This window comes from Paroedura picta, chromosome 3 (assembly GCF_049243985.1).
Source record: "Paroedura picta isolate Pp20150507F chromosome 3, Ppicta_v3.0, whole genome shotgun sequence".
Lineage (NCBI taxonomy): Eukaryota > Metazoa > Chordata > Lepidosauria > Squamata > Gekkonidae > Paroedura > Paroedura picta.
Genome location: NC_135371.1, coordinates 69498682 through 69522716, shown reverse-complemented (window position 1 = coordinate 69522716; position 24035 = coordinate 69498682). Strand labels below are relative to the sequence as shown.

The window sequence follows — 24035 nt, the reverse complement described above, 5'->3', positions numbered from 1 at the left end:
GCCGGTTGGGCTGCCTCCGATCGTTTTCCTTCCATACACTCCCTATGTTGATCGTCTCCTTCCCCTAGTGGCTTTAGTTTAAAGCTCTCCTGATGAATCTCCCCAGGTTCCTGCCAAACACATTCTTCCCCAGTTTCGATAAGTGCAGTCCATCAGGTGCTAGTAGGCCTTCCTCAAGAAAGCCTATCCCATGGTCCCAGAAACCAAATCTGCTGGCACCAACTACACAGCCAGTGATTCACCTCCATTATCTTCCTCTCCCGACGCATTCCTCTTCCCTTGACAGGAAAGATTGAAGAGAATACCACTTGTGCCCCCATTTGCTTGAGCTTCCTTCCCAGATCTTGATAGTCTTTTTTAATAGGAGCGATGGTATTCAGGGATATGTCATTCGTTCCCACATGGACCATCACAAATGGGTAGTGATCCATCGATTTGAGGAGTTTGGGCAGCCATTCTGAAACATCTTTAATTTTCGCCCCTGGCAAGCAACACACTTCTCGGGTTAAGGGGTCGGGCCCAGCCACATGGCAATCCATTCCTCTTAGCAGGGAGTCTCGAATTACCAGTACTCCCTTTTTTTTTTTCTTCTCAACTCCATTTCCTTCTGTTCCCGTGGCCTCCTCTGCAAGGGCCTGAAATCTATTCTGGAGCTCCAAAGGCCCCGAGAACTGTCTCGCTCTTCGCCGTTGTTTTTTCCGAACTGTCTGCAGAGGCTCCGTATTGTGGTCAATCTCCTTATCCTCTTCAGAACTGGTTGTATTCTCTTTATTCTGAGTTGCAGGGCTCTGGTCTATGAACTCCTCCCCTTTCTTACTTTGGGTCAGAGTAATAATGCTGTTTTCTAATCCCCTAATGTTTCCTCCAAAAGGCTTACCCGCTTACACTTGGGGCAGATGTAGTCCATCTTGTCTTCTGGGAGGAAGGCAATCATGTCACACTCACTGCAGATGATGGGATGAGTGTCCTGGAGGTCCATTGTAATGTCTAGGCAGTAGAAGTACTAGGGAAATATAATCTACTGATTCTAATTGCTCAGCCAAGAACCCCAGGATAAGAGCCACAGGCCAAGAGCCCTTTGTCTCTCGCCCTTTGTCTCTCGCCAAAGGTTCACGCCTCTGGTGAGGAGCAGCCCTTTTTAATCCTCCCAACAATTACCCAGCAATCACCTCACCCAGGCAGCACAATAGCCTCACCTGGTCAGCAGCAACTCTCCCCAGTAGCTCCCTCCACGTGCTCTCAGTTGTCTGAGCTCTCATTCTCCTGCCCACTCTCTTAAAGCTTCTTATATTAAATGTATACAGACACAATTAGCATAATTCATATTCCACATGCTCAAATCACTGGTTATGAATATTAAACTGTTTTTCAGCCCCAGGCATTTTTATATAACAGTATTGCATGGAAATGTGCTAGAAAGCAATTGTAAGGCTGCTGGATAATCTCTCTCCCCCTCCCCTTCCCCTTCAAGGGAGAGAGTTCTCCTCAGTGCACTGAGATTTCAAACATTTCCAGATTATTTGAGGGACCAGGGAAGTCCTTGTCCCCTGACCCACTTTTTCAGGGCAAACTTGCATCATTATCAATGGATGTGATTATAACGAAAAGTCTCCTCAAATTGTAAGGAAATCTTGTTTTCCCCATTATAAGTGACTAAAAACTAAGCCCACTGTGCTTTAAAGACAGTGGGCGCTAGGGGTCTGAAATAGTTGTGCGGGGTGGGTGCGTGACTTGGCGGCGGCGAGGCTAGACACCCGAGGGCAGGGATGGCACGGCCTGTGTGGCTGCGCCGGCATCTTCTGGGCCCTCCATGTGTGGACTGGGCGCGGCACGTACCGTAGGATGGGAGGCTGGAGATGGCGGGGAGCGTGTTCGGCGGCGTCTGACAGCAGAGGAGGTTGTCTCGCTGGGGCTGGGGCTGGCAGCACCGTTGCTGCCGCCACAGCATCTTCCGGGAGCCTTCGCTGCGGGGGCGGTTGGGCTGGGCGCGGCTTGAGGGGTTTTTGTCTCCGTTGCTGGGATGGGAGCATGCGGCCCCTGTTGGTCGGGGCTGTGGTGAGGTGTGGTCTCCGGAGGTAGGGAGGCCGGAGGTGTTGGCAGCGGTGTGGGGGCTGGCGGCGTGGCCAGAGGTGTGGGGAAAGGCAGCAGTGGCTGGGGCGGTGTTTGCGGCATGTCTGGAGGCTCAGCCGCGGCCGTGGGTTCTCTGTCGTGGTGGTGGGGAGGCGGCATGTGCGCGGCTGGGTCTGCCTCCGTGTCCTCGTCGTTGCGCGGGCAGTGGACAACCTTCTGTCCCCGGGGCTAGGCAGGTAATGGCGGGTGGCCGCATGCGGCCGATGTGGGGGGGCAGATTGGGAGGCGCTTCACGAGTCCGTTGGCAAGGGACCGGTGGCAAGGGACCAATCACGACCCGTGCTGCGTGCGGCTCGCAATTGGTCCCTTGGCGGCGGACTGACAATCGGAGGGCCCAATCGGCAGGTCCGGGGGAAGGGGCCTATCAGCACCCTTCGTCATCACGGACAGGGCCCGCCGCCAGGGCCCTTAAAGAATTATTTAATTTGCGGAGCGGTTAAAGATTTGCAATATACCACTGTCATAAAGCCACTGATAATTGCTAGCTACCATATGATAAACATGGTTGTATCTTCAGCTCTCAGTTACTGCATTCATATGACAGAAATAAAGTGAGAAATATACATGTGGAAGTCATCTACTAATGTTATTTCCACGAAAAAGATAGAGATAAAAACATTGTTTTCAGTCATGGTCCAAGGGTATAGATGTGTTCTGCACTTCCATATCACTGCCACTGAGAACTGACTTGCAGGGTTGTGCATTTATACCACACTGCAGCTACTGTTATAAATTCTAGCTCACCATTCTTTAAGTCAATATAAAGTGGACATTCTGCTGGAACATTCCTGAAAGGATCATTCCTGCTTTAGAAGAAAAAAAGTTGGTTCTTATATGCTGCTTTTCTCTACCAGAAGGAGTCTCAAAGCGGCTTACAATCACCTTCCCTTCCCTCTCCCCACAACAGACACCCTGAGGTAGCTGAGGCTGACAAAGCCCTCATATCAGCTTTATCAGTTCTGTGGTGAGCCCAAGCTGACCCATGTGGCCGCATGTGGGGGAGTGGGGAATCAAATCTGGTTTGCAAATTTAGAAACCACCAATTCTAACCACTACACCAAGCTGGCTCTCTATACAGTAATCATCAGGGGTCCAATTTAGATCTGGACTAGAGAAAGGGCACAATTTTGCCAAGTGACACTGCCATCTGCTGGCTACTTTAACCCTAGAATTGGGGGAGGGGGAGAAAAGCCATTTTAGAGCAATTTCCCAACTAGTTCCAGCAAAGTTCACACTTCTCTGATTATTTGCAGGTGTTAGTCACCTCTGCTGCCATTGCTACCACCACACACACACACACACACACACAGGCTCTTCCCTGGAGAGCCAGTTTGGTCTAGTGGTTAGGAATGCGGACTTCTAATCTGGCATGCTGGGTTCGATTCTGTGCTCCCCCACATGCAGCCAGCTGGGTGACCTTGGGCTCGCCAAGGCACTGATAAAACTGTTCTGGCCGGGCAGTGATATCAGGGCTCTCTCAGCCTCATCCACCCCACAGGGTGTCTGTTGTGGGGAGAGGAATGGGAAGGTGACTGTAAGCCGCTTGGAGCCTTCTTCGGGTAGGGAAAAGCGGCATATAAGAACCAACTCTTCTTCTTCTTCTTCTTCTTCTTCTTCTTCTTCTTCTTCTTCTTCTTCTTCTTCTTCTTCTTCTTCTTCTCAAGGCCATCTACCCAGGCCTGCTAATTAGCTCACACATTTTAGCTGTGAATCTTGTAGAGGGGAACTCCCTCACACAGAGAAGTTTCATAGATATTGCCCAGTGATTGGTTGAGGAGATGAGGTTGCAGATAACATTATTCTATGTGTAGTTAGAGAGAAGACTCCTGATCCCCCTTTCCCCTTTTCTCCCTACTTCTCCTTGCTACCCAGAAGATATTTGTATTATGCTCTGGAACTCTTTGTTTTGTAACTAAGATGTGTTAGGGCTCCGGTAAGACAGCTAGTCAGTTTTGCTATTTTTGTTCAGTTCTCTACCACTGATCTACATCCCTTGTTTTAGTTTCTTTGCTTGAATTTCATCAGTGAAGCCTTCTTTTGCAATGTGGTATGTATTGCTTGGGGAGTTAGTGAGAACACACCTAGATAAAGCTTGGTTATATTACTGCACCAAAACACGATCAGCCTTGAAGGGTGGGGATGGCTGACTTTTTGCGCCTCACTTTTTACAGAGTGGTTTTCTATGTACATAAGAGTGCTCAGTCCTGTGAGTCCCCGTCTATAATTTGAGCAGCTCACTTGTTGCTGTTCCTGTCTCCATTTTCTCCTCATATTGCTCTGCTTTGCCCAGTTTTGTTCCTTACACCTTGAACAACTCTTCTTGAGATCCAACTTGATATAGTGGTTAAGAGCAGTGGCCTCTAATCTGGAGAATTGAGTTTGATTCCTCACTCCTCCACATGCAGCCAGCTGGAGGACCTTGGATCAGTCACATTTCTTCTCTGAACTCCCTGACCCCCACCTATATCTGACTATTGTGGAGAGAGGAAGAGAATGCCATTGTAAGCCACTTTGAGATTCCTTCGGATAGCAAAAGTAAGTTACCAAACCCCCAGCTCTTCTCTTTTTTTTACATCAAGTTGCTTCTCTCTTTCTTTTTAAGCACCTTTATAAGACTCATTTTTAAAGAATTTCCCTAGACTGAGCCTCACAGGTTTTTTTTTCTTAGAATCATAGAATCACAGAATCATAGAGTTGGAAGGGGCCATACAGGCCATCTAGTCCATCCCCCTGCTCAACGCAGGATCAGCCCTAAGCATCCTAAAGCATCCAAGAAAAGTGTGTTTCCAACCTTTGCTTGAAGACTGCCAGTGAGGGGGAGCTCACCACCTCCTTAGGCAGCCTATTCCACTGCTGAACTACTCTGACTGTGAAAAATTTTGGTGTCATCTGCAAATTATACATTCTTATACTGGCACTTACCAGTACTAAGTAGCTGAACCTTGGGGAGGAGGGCTTTCCTGAGGGGGAATTAGTAGAAATTGGTGAAACCCTGTAGATATGTACAGGGATGAGAACTGGAATCATCATAATCTTCTACCACCAAACTCCTGGACATTTGGAAGTAGAGCCAGGGGAACATGGAGTTTGGATGGTAGATCTTCAGGGATGTGATGCCAAAGTCCACTCTCCAAATCTGCCATTTTTCTAGGGAAATTGTTATTTGAAAATTCTGGGAGAACTCCAGGCTCCACCTACAGGCTGACTCCCCTCACAAGTTAACCAACATGAACTTAATGCAGAGACAAAAGCAGACAAAACTGTACTATACCACAGTGTTCCCCAACCCACGGACCGTGGCCCAGTATCAGGCCACAGAGCCCTCGGTACCAGGCTGCGGCAGGGGGGGGGGAGGCGCTTGCTGCACCAGGAGCGATCGGCCACTTTGGCAGCTGAATATCTCAAGCTCAGGTGAGAGGGAGGCCCGGGGACCGGGGAGTGGGGACAGGGAGAACACTGCTCGCCGGCGGACACAAATGTGCAGGTGTGGTAGCTCCGTGACTGCGTGTTTGCGCACCCTGGCAAGCGCCGTGCAGCAAGTGCCGCTCTCACTCTTCCCCTCCCGGTCCTCGTGCCTCCCTCCCCAGTCCCCGGCCTGAAAAAGGTTGGGGACCACTGCATACCAGATATCTAGTAAAGCAGTTGTCTCTGGACAAGGATCATGTCACCTTTAAAGTTCTCTGCAGCACCTGGCACACATTTAGGGCTAGAAAACTGTTACATAATAATGACCAAGGTCATTTGGAATCAATAACATACATTTAGTTTTCCAATCATGGGCCTCTGGCCTACTGGTTGTTGTTAGGTGCGAAGTCGTGTCCGACCCATTGCGACCCCATAGACAATGATCCTCCAGGCCTTCCTGTCCTCCACCATTCCTCGAAGTCCATTTAAGTTTGCACCTACTGCTTCAGTGACTCCATCCAGCCACCTCATTCTCTGTCGTCCCCTTCTTCTTTTGCCCTCGATCGCTCCCAGCATTAGGCTCTTCTCCAGGGAGTCCTTCCTTCTCATGAGGTGGCCAAAGTATTTGAGTTTCATCTTCAGGATCTGGCCTTCTAAAGAGCAGTCAGGGCTGATCTCCTCTAGGACCGACCGGTTTGTTCGCCTTGCAATCCAAGGGACTCGCAAGAGTCTTCTCCAGCACCAGAGTTCAAAAGCCTCAATTCTTTGATGCTCAGCCTTCCTTATGGTCCACCTTTCACAGCCATACATTACAACTGGGAAGCCCATAGCCTTGACTACATGCACTTTTGTTGGCAGGGTGATGTCTCTGCTTTTTAGGAAGCTGTCTAGATTTGCCATAGCTTTCCTCCCCAGGAGCAAGCGTCTTTTAATTTCTTTGCTGCAGTCCCCATCTGCAGTGATCTTGGAGCCCAGGAACATAAAATCTGTCACTACCTCCATTTCTTCCCCATCTATTTGCCAGGAATTGAGAGGGCCGGATGCCATGATCTTTGTTTTCTTGATGTTGAGTTCCAAGCCAACTTTTGCAGTCTCCTCCTTCACCTGCATTAAAAGGCTCTTTAGTTCCTCTTCGCTTTCTGCCATTAGAGTGGTATCAGCTGCATATCTGAGGTTGTTGATATTTCTCCCTGCAATCTTAATACCAATTTCATAGAATCATAAAATAATAGAGTTGGAAGGGACCTCATGGGTCATCTAGTCCAATCACCTGCACTATGCAGGACACTCACATCCCAATCGCTCATCTACTGTAATCTACCACCCCTTTGCCTTCACAGAATCAGCCTCTCCGTCAGATGGCTATCTAGCCTCTAAAAATTTCCAAAGATGGAGAACCCACCACCTCCCGAGGAAGCCTGTTCCACTGAAAAACCACTCTAACTGTCAGGAACCTCTTCCAGATGTTTGGATGGAATTTGTGACTCACCGCCTTTCTCATGATGTGCTCCGCATACAAGTTAAATAGGCAAGGTGACAGTATACAGCTTTGCCGAACTCCTTTCTCAATTTTCAACCAATCAGTGATTGGTTCTGGCCTACACATTATTTTATTTCAAGATTATGCCCATTTTCAAATCTTAGGGCATTAAACATATGAACAGTGATCCCACACAATGAACTCATAGTGACCATCTGATAAACCTACTTACTGTGATTGCTGGCGAGGGCCCTACAAACTGTCCAGCACTTCTCTATATATGTTACATCCATGCCTTCCTAATGCTTTCAGGGTGCCAACATGGCAGCAATGGACTTGAAGCAAGTATCCACAGCATAACTGACAATTGCACCCCTCCCCAATTTAGTGGCATGAAGACTACAAAGTACTAAATGTTCACATCTCTAAGGAATGTGGTATTTTAAGATCCTTTTCATACAATCCTATTAAGTTAGAACAGAGTAAAAGCAGAAACAAAATTTAGCTCTCATTGGTATCTGGCCCAGGACAGATATCATCCCTGTTCTTACCACAGGGTTAAACATAAAAGGGGAGAAAATGTGAGGAAATTATTTTCCTTCCTTCCACAAAAATCTTGGATACCTGCCTGTTCCCTGGTAGACTGTTCCTTGTGACACTCCCACACACAGCACCGCCAAAGTATGCAAGAGGGCAGGATTGACTGAGGAGCACAGGGAGACCTGCCATATCCAAAGAGTGCCAAGACTACTAATGCAGCAATGACCTAGCCCAGCCTGTAATTAATATGTGACCTGCAGTGTCTAATTAAGTAGTTATTTTTTTCTGCTTTGATGCAATGGCAGCTGAAACGTGTATATTTTATTTCACTTGAGTTAGCAAGGGAACTTGCTTCCAGCTGATCTGCTCAAAAGGCAGTGTTCTCCCACCTTTGCTGGACTATGTGCTGATTTTAGATTCAAACTGCTTTTTTCAAGGTGGCATTTGATACAACCTCCTGTTTGCTCCCCCAGATACAAACACATTCTTCCCAATTCATAAAGTATGGGTCCAGATGTGACCAGCACATCCACATTTTGTGCTTCTAGTGTAACATCCAAAGAGAAAATTGAAATACATGACCCAGTGTTGAAATTACTAGGTGCCAGAAATAAGTATAGCCCACATATCTTATCACAGAAAGACAGCGGAAGCATGCCCTCCAGACACTGAAAATGTGAAAGCTGGGCACATAAGTCATTCCCACTCTGGATCATTAGGGTGGTCTGCTATATATCTGTTCCTAACTTCACCTCAATAACAACATAAATTAGATGAAGACCTCTCCCAGAAATAAGGTGAATTTAGGAAAGGTATATAGAAGGTCACATGTGCTCAGGATGTTTTACCATTGTGCCTTTTCTATAGTCATCCAACATAATCTGTCTTCGATAGCCCAGTGTCAACCTTAGCATGAAGCTCTGTCCTCATGTGAAACTGCAGAAGGCTTGGATCCAGCAGTGTTTCCATGGGTAAAAGGATTTCCACCAACAGACTGTGGCTTTCTTGCCTCCTCCCTCCAACTGTAGTTGCAAATGCCCTTCCTAGGACTGCTCATGGAGTCTCCCACTTCCCTGGGATCCGCATTACAGCCTACAAAAGGAGTGGGAAGTTAAGTCACTTTCAGTTGCCATGGTGTTTTCTTACCCAATAGTCCTGACTATTTTTCACCAAGCTAAAGTGCGATTGTCCAGGTGGGTCGGGTGTGGGGGGAGAAAAGGCCAGCGGAGGACAACCCCAGGAGGGAGACCGAACCATGGAGAATAGGGCTGTTGAGAAAGGGGAATCCAAGATGACAGGGGACAAATACGAGAGAGGCAGCCCGGTCAGCAACAGCGGCGAAGGAGACGACGGCCATAGCTTTAAGAGTCAAGGCAACTGGGAGGGTACGGGTGAGAGACAGTATGAAGAGAGGGACCCAAACCCGCCCGGACTGGGGAGAGAGGCAGGGGGGATAATTGTGCAGATGACGGCAGCAGAAAGTTGGGACAGAACAACTCAGGGAAAGGAGAAAAGTAAGAAAGAGAGCACTTACCTTAGAGAGTCAGTGGCAGGTGATTATTCTTAGTCCAGGGAAGGGGAGGTGATTTGGGGAAAAGTATAAGAAACACCGAGGCTCATGCAACCCAGGGAAGGGCCAGACCAAGGAGATGAAAGTACATGGAAGAGAGAAATTTACCTGCTGAGATCGTGGATGACGGAGAAGTCTAGAAATTGGAAGCGGAAACGAAGCGATCGGGGGACTGGAAGGGGGCGCGATTAGAAGGGAGGGGGAGAAGGAGGCAGGAGAAGGACAGTTAGTTCAGTTGAGAACAGAGGGGAAGGGTGAACGTTGGTGGAGGAGAGGAAGAGGAAAATAAAAAGACTCTGAACTTGAATGACGCCTGAGAGCTTTTTGTGAGAGGAAGAAAGGTCAGGAACTGTACATCATGGAGGAGAAGGGGGGAGTCCAGGGTGGGACACCAGAGCCCTTCACAGTGGTGGAGAATGCAGGCATTTGGCGGACCTCATTGTGACCACGCCCAGCGCTACCAAACCCAAAAGTCTTGGATGCCTTCAGTGAAATACGGGACCCAACCAGTTCAAGTCCCGGGGCTTCCCAGTAGTGGCTCAGAAGAAGGTAGTTCTGACATTTCATATACAGGATCTGTGACAGAGAGAATGGCAGATGAAAATCCCATGGACTTTGCCCAGTTTGGAAGATGGTTAGTGGAGCATCAGTCCTTGAGGACCGACGTGGGGGAGAGGGTACAGGTGCCAGCAGGCCAGCAGCTAATCCACTGGGGAGGGTCCCCTGGCCTTTGCTAGCTTGGACCTGAAGACGATGTGGAGGCATACCTAGATGCCTTCGAGCAAACAGCGGAAGCCGCTCAATGGCCACAAAGTCAGTGGTCCTATATCATTGGGCAGTACCTAACAGGGGAAGCTCAAGCCGCCCTTAAAGACCTAGCCAAAGAAGAGTCGGCAGAATATGACCATTTAAAGAAAGCCATCTTGGACAGGTTTGAGATATCCCTGGAGATGTACCGGCAGAAGTTCCATGCTGTGACCTTCACCCCAGAAACCTGACCTCGAGTTTTTGTTAACAAGTTGCGAGATGCTGCAAAAAGGTGGCTTGAACCTACAACAGAAGGTGAAAAGCACCTGATGGAAAAAGTCATCCTGGAACAGTTGTTTCAAATTTTGCCAAACCGTGCGTGTCATTGGATAGAGTGCCAGAAACCCTCATCTTTATCCCAGGAAGCCGAACTGCTGGAGACCTTTATGGTGGCCGACCATAGGGATGTGGGACAAGGGGAAAGGTGACAAATCCAGTATCATCTGGCTCCAATGCTATTCACCCCAAAAATGGTAGAGCTCGGACCTCACTATATCCATCCCTGAGACCTTTGTGGATGAATAAGGGAACAAGTGAGGCAAAGTCTAGACCAGGAACCCAGACTGGAACACTAGGAACAGGTAGACCAGATGTAAAATCACAGGAGGGGAGGGATAAGGGCCCATGTTTCACATGTGGACAGTGGGACCATTTTAAAAGAGTGTCCTCTCATGGACTGCGACGTGGGGTGGGATGTGTCTATGCATAGTGAGAGTTGGGCGCATCCTTGACAACCCCAGTTGTTGCCTGTCACCCTCGAGGGCCAAAAACGAGGTGCTTTGGTTGACAGTGGCAGTTCTATGTCTATGGCTCAGTCTAATCAATTACCCAGACTTAATCCTGTCATAAGATAGGTAGCAATAACTTGTTGTCATGGACAGTTTCCGGTCATATGAGTAAAAATGGAATACTATGCTACCCTAGCTGGCCACACCCGGTAGCAGCTGCCTCAGTGAGGCCTGGGTGGCCAGCCCAGAGATAAAGTTCAGTCCAAGTCACCGGGAGTTAATAAGGACAACGTAGGGCAAGGCAAAGAGTAGTCAAAACAGTCCAAAGGTCTGAGTCCAGAAAATCCGAGAGTCAACCAAGCCAAAGCACTTTACCAAAAGCCGTCGTTGGGTCCGAAGCCAGGGGGTCAAAGATTAAGCAGCAGGTCACGATAGCAGAGCCAGTCCAGGGGGTAGTCACATAAATTGGGAGGACTGGCAAATACTCTGGAAGATAGAGACAGAGTTCAATGAGATCTGAACACAATGGAAAACTGGGCAAATGAGAACAAGATGCAATTTAATAAAGATAAATGTAAAGTTCTGCATCTGGGTCAGAAAAATGAAAAGCATGCCTACTGGATGGGGGATACGCTTCTAGGTAGCACTGTGTGTGAACGAGACCTTGGGGTACTTGTGGATAGTAAACTAAACATGAGCAGGCAGTGTGATGCAGCGGTAAAAAAGGCAAATGCCATTTTGGGCTGTATCAACAGGGGCATCACATCAAAATCACAAGATGTCATAGTCCCATTGTATACGGCACTGGTCAGACCACACCTGGAGTACTGTGTGCAGTTCTGGAGGCCTCACTTCAAGAAGGACGTCGATAAAATTGAAAGGGTACAGAGGAGAGCGACGAAGATGATCTGGGGCCAAGGGACCAAGCCCTATGAAGATAGGTTGAGGGACTTGGGAATGTTCAGCCTGGAGAAAAGGAGGTTGAGAGGGGACATGATAGCCCTCTTTAAGTATTTGAAAGGTTGTCACTTGGAGGAGGGCAGGATGCTGTTTCTGCTGGCTGCAGAGGAGAGGACACGCTGTACAACGATATAGGCTAGATATCAGGAAAAAGTTTTTCACAGTCAGAGTAGTTCAGCAGTGGAATAGGCTGCCTAAGGAGGTGGTGAGCTCCCCCTCACTGGAAGTCTTCAAGCAAAGGTTGGATACACACTTTTCTTTGATGCTTTAGGATGCTTAGGGCTAATCCCGCGTTGAGCAGGGGGTTGGACTAGATGGCCTGTATGGCCCCTTCCAACTCTATGATTCTATGATTCTATGATTCTATGAAATTGCTTCCACACTGGCTAGCTGTTTCTGTCTCCCTAAATGCAGCCCATCTAATGAGCTGCGCCTGTAGGATGACTCAGCCCTCCTCTCCCGGCATGAGTCGGATGGTCTCACAGAGCGAATGAACCAGACGTTGAAAAACAAGCTGAGAGCCTTGGCCTATGGAAAGCCCAAAACATGGGACTTATATGTAGACCCTATTTTATTAGCATTAAGAGAGACCAAACAGTCTTCCACTGGATATTCGCCCTTTGAGTTGTTATACGAATGACAACCACGAGGGGTGTTGGATTTAATAGAAGAGAAATGGGTACAAGATCGTTGCCTGCCAGGGAAAGTGCCCGTAGCTTATGTGCAAGAGCTGCAGGAACAGTTGGCCACCATACAATCCAGGGCACAAGACAATTTAGCAGCCGCCCAGCAATATCAAATGTCTTATTATGATAAGGGAACATGGGAGAGACATTTTAAGGAAGGAGACTTAGTCTTGATCCATCACAGAGGGTTAGGAGTGTCCGGAGGAGATTGCTGGCGAGGGCCCTACAAAGTTTCAAGAGTCCTCGGTACAGTGAATTATGAGATAGTCCCTGTCCCTAGGGGGGGTTGACCCAGGAAAATTCATGTTAATCATTTGAAGCCATGATACATACGCCCTGAAAAAGAAGAATGTGCACTGGAATTAGGAGTGGAGCAATTACCAGATAGTAGTCCACCGTGGCAAGGTGAGACGATTCCAGCCCCCGAAACACCTCCCATGGATCCCATGGGATCCTTGAATGAAAATCAAAGACGAGAGATAGAGAAAATAGACCATCAGTTTTCGAGTCTGTTTTCCAAGCTTCCAGGTAAAACACACTTATTGGAACATGCTATACGGACAGAACCTGGTGAAACAGTAAGAGTACCATGGAGACCCATCCCTTTTAAGAAATGGCTGGTAGTCCAAAAGGAGGTAGAGGATATGTTGTCCTTGGGGGTCATAGAACCATCGAGGAGCGGGTGGAGAAGTCCAATAGTGATGGTACACAAGCCGGATGGTACTGTGAGGTTTTGTGTGGACTTTTGCGCAGTAAATCAGAAAGCCAAGTTTGATGCATACCCCATGCCTCGTGCTGAATACCTGGTGAACCGGTTAGGGAAAGCCGAAATTATCTCGGCCCTTGATTTAACTAACGGATATTGGCAGGTGCCTCTAAGAGCTGAGGAAAAAGAAAAGACCGCCTTTGCGATGCCAAAAGGATTGTATCAATTTACAGTGATGCCTTTTGGACTACAGGTAGTAGCTGTCACTTTTCAGTGGTTAGTAGACTTGGCCTTACGAGAGTGCGCAGCCTTTGCCTTTGCATATATTGATGATATAATCATTTGCAGCCTGAATTGGGAAACACATGTCGAACATCTAACTGCAGTGTTTAAATCTCTGAAAGAAGCAGACCTAACCGGGAACCCTAAAAAGAGTAAATTAGGGTTCAGGAATCTAAAATACCTAGGCTTTATAGTGGGGAATGGCCAGTTAAAACCGGTACCTGAGAAAGTGGTGAGATTAGAGAATTATGTGAAACTTAAGAAAAAATGGCAAATGAGGCAGTTCCTGGGATTTGTGGGATATTATCAACACTTTATACCTCATTTTGCAACTCGAGCAGCATCTCTGACGGATACTTTGGCTAAGAATCAACCTAATACCATACTAGACTAAAGAACGAGGTTAATCTTTCAAAGATTTGTGCGCTTGCCTATCATCTGTGACTGTTCTTCATAACCCTGGTTTTGACAAACCCTTCATCGTACATACTGATGCTTCAGAGTCAGGTTTGGGAGCTGTTTTGGCTCAGGAACATGAGGGAGAAGAGCGGCCCATTTGGTTCCTTAGTCGCAAGTTGACTCCATCTGAATCTCGATATTCTACCATAGAAAGGGAAGCCCTTGCAGTCTTTTGGGCCATATGATCTCTAACATTTTACCTAATGGACAATCCATTCATCATAGTAACAGATCATGAGTCACTGAAGTGGATAGACAAGGCCAAGGATCAAAATGCCTGTATCATGCGATGGTATATGTCCCTTTTCCTTTTTTCGTTTCAGGTTATCCATAGACTGGGAAGGTTGGGAGTCAACGCCAATTTCCTATCACGCCTATTTGAAGAGAATACCGGCACCAGGAACCTTCTAAGGGGGGAGCTGTGTCCGGGCAGGGCGGGTGTGGGGGGAGAAAAGGCCAGCGGAGGACAACCCCAGGAGGGAGACCGAACCATGAAGAATAAGGCTGTTGAGAAAGGAGAATTCGAGATGACAGGGGAGAAGTACGAGAGAGGCAGGCCGGCCGGCAACAGCAGTGAAGGAGACGACGGCCGTGGCTTTAAGAGTCAAGTCAGCTGGGAGCGTGTGGGTGAGAGACAGTACGAAGAGAGGGACCCGAACCTGCCCAGACTGGGGAGAGACAGGGGGGATAATTGTGCAGACGACGACAGCAGAAAGTTGGGACAGAACAACTCTGGGAAAGGAGAAAAGTAAGAAAGAGAGCACTCTCAGAGGGTCAGATGAGCTGGGAGAAAGTATAAGAAACACCCAGGCTCATCTTTAAACCGCCCGCGGCGCCGCGGGCACTACAGACTAAATAAAGCGCTAAGGCCTTGTGGGGAGGAGTTAGGGAGGGCTCTGTCCGGGATAAAAACTCGGAGCGAAGTGGCTCCTGATTCGCTCCTCCGAGCGTCAATCCTGGACCGAGGAGGCAATGGCCTAGACTGAGGAGGCCTCCTTGGCCGCCATTGCCTCCGCCACGCTGCGGGGAAAGGAGCCGGGCCGCTGTGGCGGCCCAGCTCCATTCCACCCACACAGCCGTCCAACTCTGCCTTCTCCCGGTTTCCAGAGCGGCCGCGCCGCATCACAGTTACGGCGTGGCCGCTCCGGCAGCCGGGAGAAGACTGCCGCTCACTCGCCCTGGACGCCGTCCCATGCCGCTTTCTCCTGCCGCCTGCTACCGCCTTACCGCCGCCGCTCCGGAGACCAACACAAGCCTTCGCACCACTTGCCATCACTGCCGCCGCCACCCACAGCCACACCCAACGAAATCTGCCTTCTGCTGCTACCATCGCCGCCGGCCCACGGCGCCCCGGCCCACTCGAAGGACTGCCCTTTCCACAAGAAGTCGACAGCCGGAGCCTGCGACCCCGCTGCTGATCCGCCAAGCGGCCATGGACCTCACCGCACCCACGGAGAAGCCACCGCCACCGCCCCCACGCCCAGCGTCCCACACAGCCTTCACTGGCCGCGCCGCACAAAATGGCCGCCCGATCCCCCTCCTCGCCTCCTCGCTGCTTTCTTCGTTGCTTTCTTAGCCCAGGTCAGTGCCACCCCAGCCCCACTGCGCCAACACCTCTGCCCATGCCCATCTTCACGCCCACACACAACTCTTCACGAGTCGCGGGGGAGGAAAGAGAGAGCCCTTCTAGCGCCCATTTTATTTATATATAAAATGGGCTTTGATTCTAGTAGAATAATAGAATCATAGAATCATAGAGTTGGAAGGGGCCATCTAGTCCAACCCCCTGCTCAACGCAGGATCAGCCCTAACCATCCTAAAGCATCCAAGAAAAGTGTGTATCCAACCTTTGAAGGTTGAAGACTGCCAGTGAGGGGGAGCTCACCACCTCCTTAGGCAGCCTATTCCACTGCTGAACTACTCTGACTGTGAAAATATTTTTCCTGATATCTAGCCTATATCGTTGTACTTGAAATTTAAACCCATTACTGCGTGTCCTCTCCTCTGCAGCCAACAGAAACAGCATCCTGCCCTCCTCCAAGTGACAACCTTTCAAATACTTAAAGAGGGCTATCATGTCCCTTCTCAACCTCCTTTTCTCCAGGCTGAACATTCCCAAGTCCCTCAACCTATCTTCATAGGGCTTGGTCCCTTGGCCCCAGATCATCTTCGTCGCTCTTTTTTTATTATTTATTTAGGGGAATGAGAAGGTGTAGTGGAGGAGGAGAGAGTGGTCAAAAGATGGAACCTCAGTCACCACATGCAAAGGCTGTACATGTTGAGTTGCCACTTGCTTGGGTATTTTAGTGGGGGCTGTTGTGTCCTTTGTTGGTTTCTCAAAAACACCTGGTTAGTCACTACAGAAAATGGAATGCTGAGCTGGATGGGTAGTTTGCCTAGGACAGCCAAAAACCTTGGGGGTCCTGAATGGGTCACCATTCATTCATTTATTTTTATTTATTAGTTAAACTTATAGTCCGCCTTCCTCCTTGGTGGGACTCAAGGTGGATTACATAAAAGCCCCGATTTTTAAAACCAAGCACTTCCAGATGGCAGAAAGAAAAGAGAAAAAGCCTTCTACCTCATCCCCAATGGATTCAACTGATGATATAGCAAAGCCTGCGCAGGACACAATACTCTTAAACAACCGGGGCTCAGCCAAAGACCTCATGCAACCCAGGGAAGGGCCAGACAAAAGTACATGGAAGAGAGAAATTTACCTGCTGAGATCTTGGATGACAGAGAAGCCTAGAAATTGGAAGTGGAAATGAAGCGATCGGGGGACTGGAAGGGGGCGCGATTAGAAGGGAGGGGGAGAAGGAGGCAGGATAAGGACAGTTAGTTCAGTTGAGAACAGAGGGGAAGGGTGAACGTTGGTGGAAGAGAGGAAGAGGAAGATAAAAAGACTCTGAACTTGAATGACACCTGAGAGCTTTTTGTAAGAGGAAGAAAGGTCAGGTACATCACAGCAGAGAAGGGGGGAGTCCAGGGTGGGACACCAGAGCCCTTCACAGCTATCTACAGAAATAAATGGTTAGATTAGATCCTCTGCGCTCCTTGGAGAAATAGTATGAAGCACAGTTCTTCCTAGACATGGCAGATTCAATTCAGGATAAGGCATGTGCTGCAGTAGTGTTTACATGGAAGAATGTTAAGAAGTAGAGTTTCTCTGACATGGTGTCGAAAATATCTTATAATACCACTACTAAATTTACATAATCAATATTCTCTACTCACTGTGACAATCCTAATGCTTCTTCCAGAGTCCAAAATGGCGAAGACTGGGCATTCATCACACTCATGATGTGTTATCCCTCTCTGGCTGCTTGTCTCCATTTCCGAGCTTACTCTTTTGCAGGTTAAGGTTTATGAAAAGACTTCTACCCACATAGCTGCTTTATGCAGGGATGGGTATGAAGTACATTTTTGCAGTTCACTTCAGTTCGTGGTTGAACCTTGAACAAAATCATGAACAGATACATATTGGGAAGTTGTTTCATTAACCAAACCAGTTGGTATCAGTTCATAATCTCTGCTTTCTGCTCATCATGTAAAACAACTGAACAACAAGGAGCAGAAAGCAGGGGTTTAAACGGATCTGAGCCATTTAAGCCCCTGCTTTCTGTTCTTCATAAACCACTATGAACTGCTTTAAAAATTGTGACATTTGTAGAAGCTCTTCAATTGGCAGACTTTTGTTCACAAACAAAAAAAAAATCATCATGAACTTCCATTCATGAACTGGTTCATGCCTAGGTTTAAGAGTGTATTTGCCATTTCAGACAAGCAATACTTTAGGCATAGTGAGGCACATTCCTTGCATGGTTTCCTCAACTTGCTATTAGAGGAACCACATGGGTGGAAGGCTCAGACTCCCAACTAGTATAACTGAAAGCAGACACTAACACAGGTATGTATATCTGTTACTGAGTCTTGTGCAATGGAATTCTGATGGGAGAGGAATGGTTGCCATTAAAATGAATAAGCCTGTTGCCATCTGGAAATGAAGAAGTGTTTGAACATCTAAGAACTTGCATGCCGACTATCTCAGTCCTCCTCCACATCGTCAGCTATTTTCATATCATGTCAGGCTACTTAGTATACAATTTGTTCCTAATGTGCATTTCAACAGCCAGATTTTGTTTTCAGGTGTGTAATCAATTTCTTAGCATGATTAGTCTCCTTGGAAACTGTGAGCAAACAATCCTGCAATTCAGGCTTGGAGGAAAATGCTATTGACACAGGCAAAATTGAGGCAATAAATGAATCCACAAATTGGGGGGGGGGGGCAAGAAGATGACCAAGCACAGGTCTGTCAGCACTCCTCCAAGTGATCAATTGTCTCAGCACCCTTTACTGAGATGCAAAAAGTCAAAAACAAATACATGATATGATAAAAGGATGCCAATAACTATGTTGTTGCAGAAGGACATTCACTGTTCCATACGAAACTGCAATTCATTGGGTATAACCAGGTACAATAGTACACTAGGGAACAATGGAACATCAATCTATGCCAGCGGTCCCAAATATGCCATCTATCGGTGTACATTGATGTGTTTCCTTGCACTTTGTTGCAGCCATGATTCCTGACCCTTTCCTTCCTTATCTTTTATGTTCCGCTTTGGCCCATTCATATTCCCTCCTTTATTGCCCCTTCTTTTATCCATTTTACTTGCCCTGCTTTCTCTCTCAAGTCTCCGTCCTTATTGCCATCCCCACAGCTAACGCTGAGGTGTGCTAGAGGTGACACTATTTGAAGACAGTTGAGTGGTGGTGATGGGATTGAGGTGTGGGTGGAATCCAAGATCCAAGTACCTCCCACAAAGCTACAGTTATGGGTAGATTAACTCACAACTTGACACTATTTGTCTTCATTGGAAGGAGGAAGGGGGGTGCCTGACAATACTTCACCACCACCATAATGCCACCAGCAGCAGATAAGAAACAAGAAAAGGGTCCTCCCCAAAAGAAATGAAAATAAATCCAAGAGATACCAGAAGCCGAAGCAGAGAAGAGGAATTAACATTCTCCCCCTCCCACCCCTTCAAGAATGCACTCTCATACTCACTAAATAAAAATCACCGAACACAGGCTTAGATAGATCCCAATACTGGTTTCAGCTGGATTCCCCTGTCAAAGCCCCTCATCCCACAAAGTCCTGTACATGGCCAATGAGGCACCCAATGTAATTGATTTTAACTGGATAAATTAATAGTCAGCTCAAGTGATTACTCTGTTATATGGAGCAGAGTTAGGGCTGCAAGCCTCTGTAGCAACCTGCTTTGGGGAAGTGACACTGCCCTTTCTGAGGATTCCAAAAGTATCCTCAGACTTCACAAAATTGAGGACCCCTATGTTTTACGAACCCCATAGTGACACAACATATATAGTTTGCAGTCCTGCCCAGTATTAAAAAAGCAGCTATGGAGATTAAATTTCAATTAATGCAATGCCCATATTTTGTGGCACTTTCAATGGAGAGTCAAAATACATGAAATAACGGTTTGTAGCAAGAGCAGTGTTTCAGATGGGCCAGAGTCATAGAATCATAGAGTTGGAAGGGGCCATACAGGCCATCTAGTCCAACCCCCTGCTCAACGCAGGATTAGCCCTAATCATCCTAAAGCATCCAAGAAAAGTGTGTATCCAACCTTTGTTTGAAGACTGCCAGTGAGGGGGAGCTCACCACCTCCTTAGGCAGCCTATTCCACTGCTGAACTACTCTGACTGTGAATTTTTTTTTCCTGATATCTAGCCTATATCGTTGTACTTGAAGTTTAAACCCATTACTGCGTGTCCTCTCCTCTGCAGCCAACAGAAACAGCATCCTGCCCTCCTCCAAGTGACAACCTTTCAAATACTTAAAGAGGGCTATCATGTCCCCTCTCAACCTCCTTTTCTTCAGGCTGAACATTCCCAAGTCTCTCAATCTATCTTCATAGGGCTTGGTCCCTTGGCCCCAGATCATCTTCGTCGCTCTCCTCTGTACCCTTTCCATTTTATCTACGTCCTTCTTGAAGTGAAGGTAGAAGGTAGAGTCCCAGGTAGAAGGAATGAAATCTTGGGATTGTAAAGGATACCCACATGTTGACTAGCATGAAAGAATCCAGGATTGCATATGCTTCATATTTGAATCAGATAAGTTGATGAGCAACCATGCATGTTATAATTGGGACGTTTGCCATACTTTAATGTCTTCTAGAGGTGAGGATTAAGGCAAAGATTGAACTGGCCAAACACAACATGCAATTGATCTTTATAGGCTGGGCAAATGTAGCACATTAAACCAGTGGACAAGTTTAAATAGATATTGTTGAGGAGTGCTATATAGAATCATAGAATCATAGAGTTGGAAGGGGCCATACAGGCCATCTAGTCCAACCCCTGCTCTACGTAGGATCGGCCCTAAGCATCCTAAAGTAGCGGTCCCCAACCTTTTTAAAGTTGAGGACCGCCTCCGAGGGTGGTGAAGAGCCAGCGGCCCGGGCGCCGTGCATGCATGTTAGCACCCCCTGGTGGTGAAAACGCGCATGCATGGCAGCTAAGCGCATGCGCGTTTTCACCACCAGGGAGCACTGATGCACATGCACAGGAGCTCCACGCATCTGCGTTTGTGCCCGCCGGCATGCAGGCGGCCGCGCCTTCATCTCCCCCCCCCAGCTTTCACAGCAGAAAACTAGCCGGGCTGCAAGTAAAGTGGCTGTTTTGGCGGCTGCTTCTCTCGCGGCCTGGTGAGCTTCTCTCTGTGTGTGGGGGGGAGAGGCAGGCGTGGTGGCCCATCACAACCACAGGTTGACTACCCCTGGCCTAAAGCATCCAAGAAAAGTGTGTATCCAACCTTTGCTTGAAGACTGCCAGTGAGGGGGAGATCACCACCTCCTTAGGCAGCCTATTCCACTGCTGAACTACTCTGACTGTGAAAAAAATTTTCCTCGTTCACACACAGTGTTACCTAGAAGCGTATCCCCCATCCAGTAGGCATGCTTTTCATTTTTCTGACCCAGATGCAGAAATTTACATTTATCTTTATTAAATTGCATCTTGTTCTCATTTGCCCAGTTTTCCATTGTGTTCAGATCTCATTGAACTCTATCTTCCGGAGTATTTGCCAGTCCTCCCAATTTAGTGTCATCTGCAAACTTTCCCTTTCTTGAAGATGGGGACAACAATTGCCCGCCTCCAATTGTCTGGCACCTCACCTGTTCTCCAAAAAGTGTCAAAAATAATGGACAGAGGTTCAGAGATGACATCTACAAGCTCTTTTTGTACCCTTGGATGCAGTTCATCTGGCCCAGAAGAATTTGTTTCATTTAAAGAAACTAGGTGTTTGTGGACTGCTCCAACAGTTATCCTAGGCCACCAATCCTGTCTCCCGTGTTGTGTTACATTTTTGCCACATTGATCATTATTTCCCTCACAAGAGAAGACTAAGAAGAAATAGGAGCTAAGCAGTTCAGCCCTCTCTTCATCATCTGTTATAATCTCACTTTCTTGTCCTCACAGTGGTCCTATGGTATCCCTATTGGGTTTTTTGCTTGAAATATAACTAAAGAAGCCTTTTTTGTTATGTTTAGCATTTCTTGCTAGCCTAAGCACATATTGAGCTTTAGCTTTTCTAACACTGCCCCTATAATTATTGGCTATTTGTTCATACTCATCCTTGGTAATGAGGCCTTCCTTCCATTTTCTAAATAACTCTTTTTTATTCCTGGCCGATCCCAGCTTGCCGACACAACACTCATTTTCCACCGGTCCTCCGCGTTACTGCCCCTTTCCTCCCGTCTAAGCTGTGCCACCGCCAGGCAGCGCACCCTGCGCGACCACCGCCACGGCCCAAAAATGAACCAGGCATGCGTGGAGTCATGCGCATGCCTGGTTGCAGAGGCCTACACACTGCTGCGGCCCTGGCCCCCCGCCCTCCAGCTGCAGCACGCATGCTCGGACTCCCGAGCATGCGTGCTTCCCATCCCTGTTGCCCGTGCCACCCCCCAGCCCAAGCTGCGCCGCTTCCCCGCCTTCCCCCAACAGCTGCCACCCACCGCTACCATGCCTCCCCCCCCACCTACACGCAGGGAGAGGACTTTGCCCTTTGCCCAACCTCTGCCCATTTTTATAAATGGGCTTCATTCCTAGTCTGTTATAATTTCACTTTCTTGTCCTCGCAGTGGTTCTGTGGTGTTTCTTGCTTGAAATATAACTAAAGAAGCCTTTTTTGTTATGTTTAGCATTTCTTGCTAGCCTAACCTTATATTGAGCTTTAGCTTTTCTAACAACCCCCTCCCCCCTACAATTATTGGTTATTTGTTTATACTCATCCTTGGTAATAAGGCCTTCCTTCCATTTCCTAAATGACACTTTTTTATTCCTCAAATCTTTTGACAACTGTTTATGGAGCCAACTTGGCTTCCTTAGGCTCCTTCCATCTTTCTTCTCCAGGGAATTGTTTGTGATTGAGCCTTCAGTATTTCACTTTTAAGGAACTCCCAGCCCTCTTGGACTCCCATCTTTTTAAGCCTTTCTGACCACGGGAGTCTATGCAACATACCTTTAAGTCTGTGAAAATCAGCTTTCCTGAAGTCCAGTCCATACATACGACTACTTAAAGGTTTTCTCTTTCTCACAATTGAAAACTCCAAAAGCACATGGTCACTGCTACCAAGTGTGCCCACTACTTCCGCCTCATCTACCAGTTCTTCCCTATTGATGAGAATCAAATCTAAAATAGCAGAGCCCCTGGTTCCCCTCTCTACTTTCTGGGAAATGAAGCTTTTGGCAAGACAAGTTAATAATTTTATGGAGTTTGCATTTTTAGCAGAGTTGGTCTTCCAACAGATATCTGGGTAATTTTAGTCACCCATGACCACTGTTTCCCCCTTTTTTGAAAATTGTGTAATTTGGTCTAGCAGTATCTCTGACTGGTCTGGTGGTCTATAGCAGACTCCCACAATAATACCTCCTGTTCCACTGAGAGGTCAATCGCAGCTGCGATTGACAGAATTGGGTTTTGGGTATGCTAACCCACCCACTATCTACCCAGGAATTTCTTGTGAATCTCTGGGGCCGCTCTGATCCGCAGGGAATTCAATATCCCATGGATCAAAAGCTCAGTGTGAACAGGGTCATGAAAGTGCCATCACCATCTTGAAGCTTTTCTCTTTTCTTTCAACTCTACATTTTAATCTACAAAGCTCTTTTTTTAATCTACAAAGTTAATTGGATATCCCCCTGCAAGACTCTTCGACTCACCATAACTCCGGAGTGAAAACAACTGGCAGATTTCCAATTGAGCCTACAAACAGTGAGTGGGGGTTTCCCCCGACACTTCTTCCCTTCGGAACAAACTCCTGGCATTGAAAACTGCTTTTTCCAATTTAAGCAAGCCAGAGTAACAGGAAGAAAAGGGTGAAGAGGCAGAAAAGGGATTAACATAATTAGAGCATCCCCTCGCCATTGTTTATAATCCGGAGATTGGAATGCAGATATAAGGGCCACGCGAGAGCTTCTTGCCAGAACGAGAGCCCGGCTTGGGAAAGCTTCAATACGTCATCAAAGTGACGGGCTGACATCTGGTGAAGAAAATAGTTTCAATTTCCCACTGACAGCTTCAGTGATCAGAGAAAGTGCCGTGAATGCGAAGATCCACTTACAAGCCTAAAACATGTCTATGTTTAAAAGAATGGCTCATCTAACAAACCCAAGATTTGAAAGCATTTACAGAAGGATTGCTTAAGAATATTTTCAAGGAGATCCAAGACGGCGAGGAAGAAGTTTTTAACAGGAATGATGGATCAATAACAGTGGTTGATGACAGCACTAAAACAAGGTAGGAAATCATCAGCAGAAGAGAAATCTGAAATTTTGGAGATGGAAAAGGGGATGTCGGAGCCTTGCAGCCTAGATAAGAACACCCTTCTTAAAAAGACATACAGCCATTTCAAAGCAACAGCACATAAGAATCAACCAAAAGATACATGGATCTCCTCTGTCACTACAATAATTTCCGAATGACCGGAGATAGCGTATAAGGCCAATTCGAGTTCTAGATAAGATAACTGTGTCATCTGGGTATAAAAGAAGTGGGTCTTTTGCCAAGAATGGGGGGATGACCATTAACTTTGTCAAGATAGAAGGGCAAGTCACTTAAGAAAAGGTTAAATAACTGAGGGGCAAGGATGCAACTTTGTTTCACTCCTATGTTCATTTGGATTTTTGATGTTAAATTTCCCTCAGCAGAATATTTGACTTGGCGGTGGTTGTTATGATGGAGCTGTTTTAATAG

General features: G+C 47.3%; 1 long non-coding RNA gene across 3 annotated transcripts in view; it reads right to left on the bottom strand.

Annotated features, from left to right (window-relative positions):
* The window catches only part of LOC143832244 (uncharacterized), a 48144-nt gene extending 24934 nt beyond the window's left edge, over positions 1-23210 (bottom strand). For all 3 annotated transcript variants that reach the window (XR_013229156.1, XR_013229155.1, XR_013229157.1), the window contains exons 1-2: positions 23003-23210; positions 16991-17208 (exon numbers count right to left, since the gene is read on the bottom strand). This is a non-coding gene — a long non-coding RNA (uncharacterized LOC143832244). The remainder of the gene's footprint in view (positions 1-16990; positions 17209-23002) is intronic.
* Between the last annotated feature and the right edge of the window lie 825 nt (positions 23211-24035).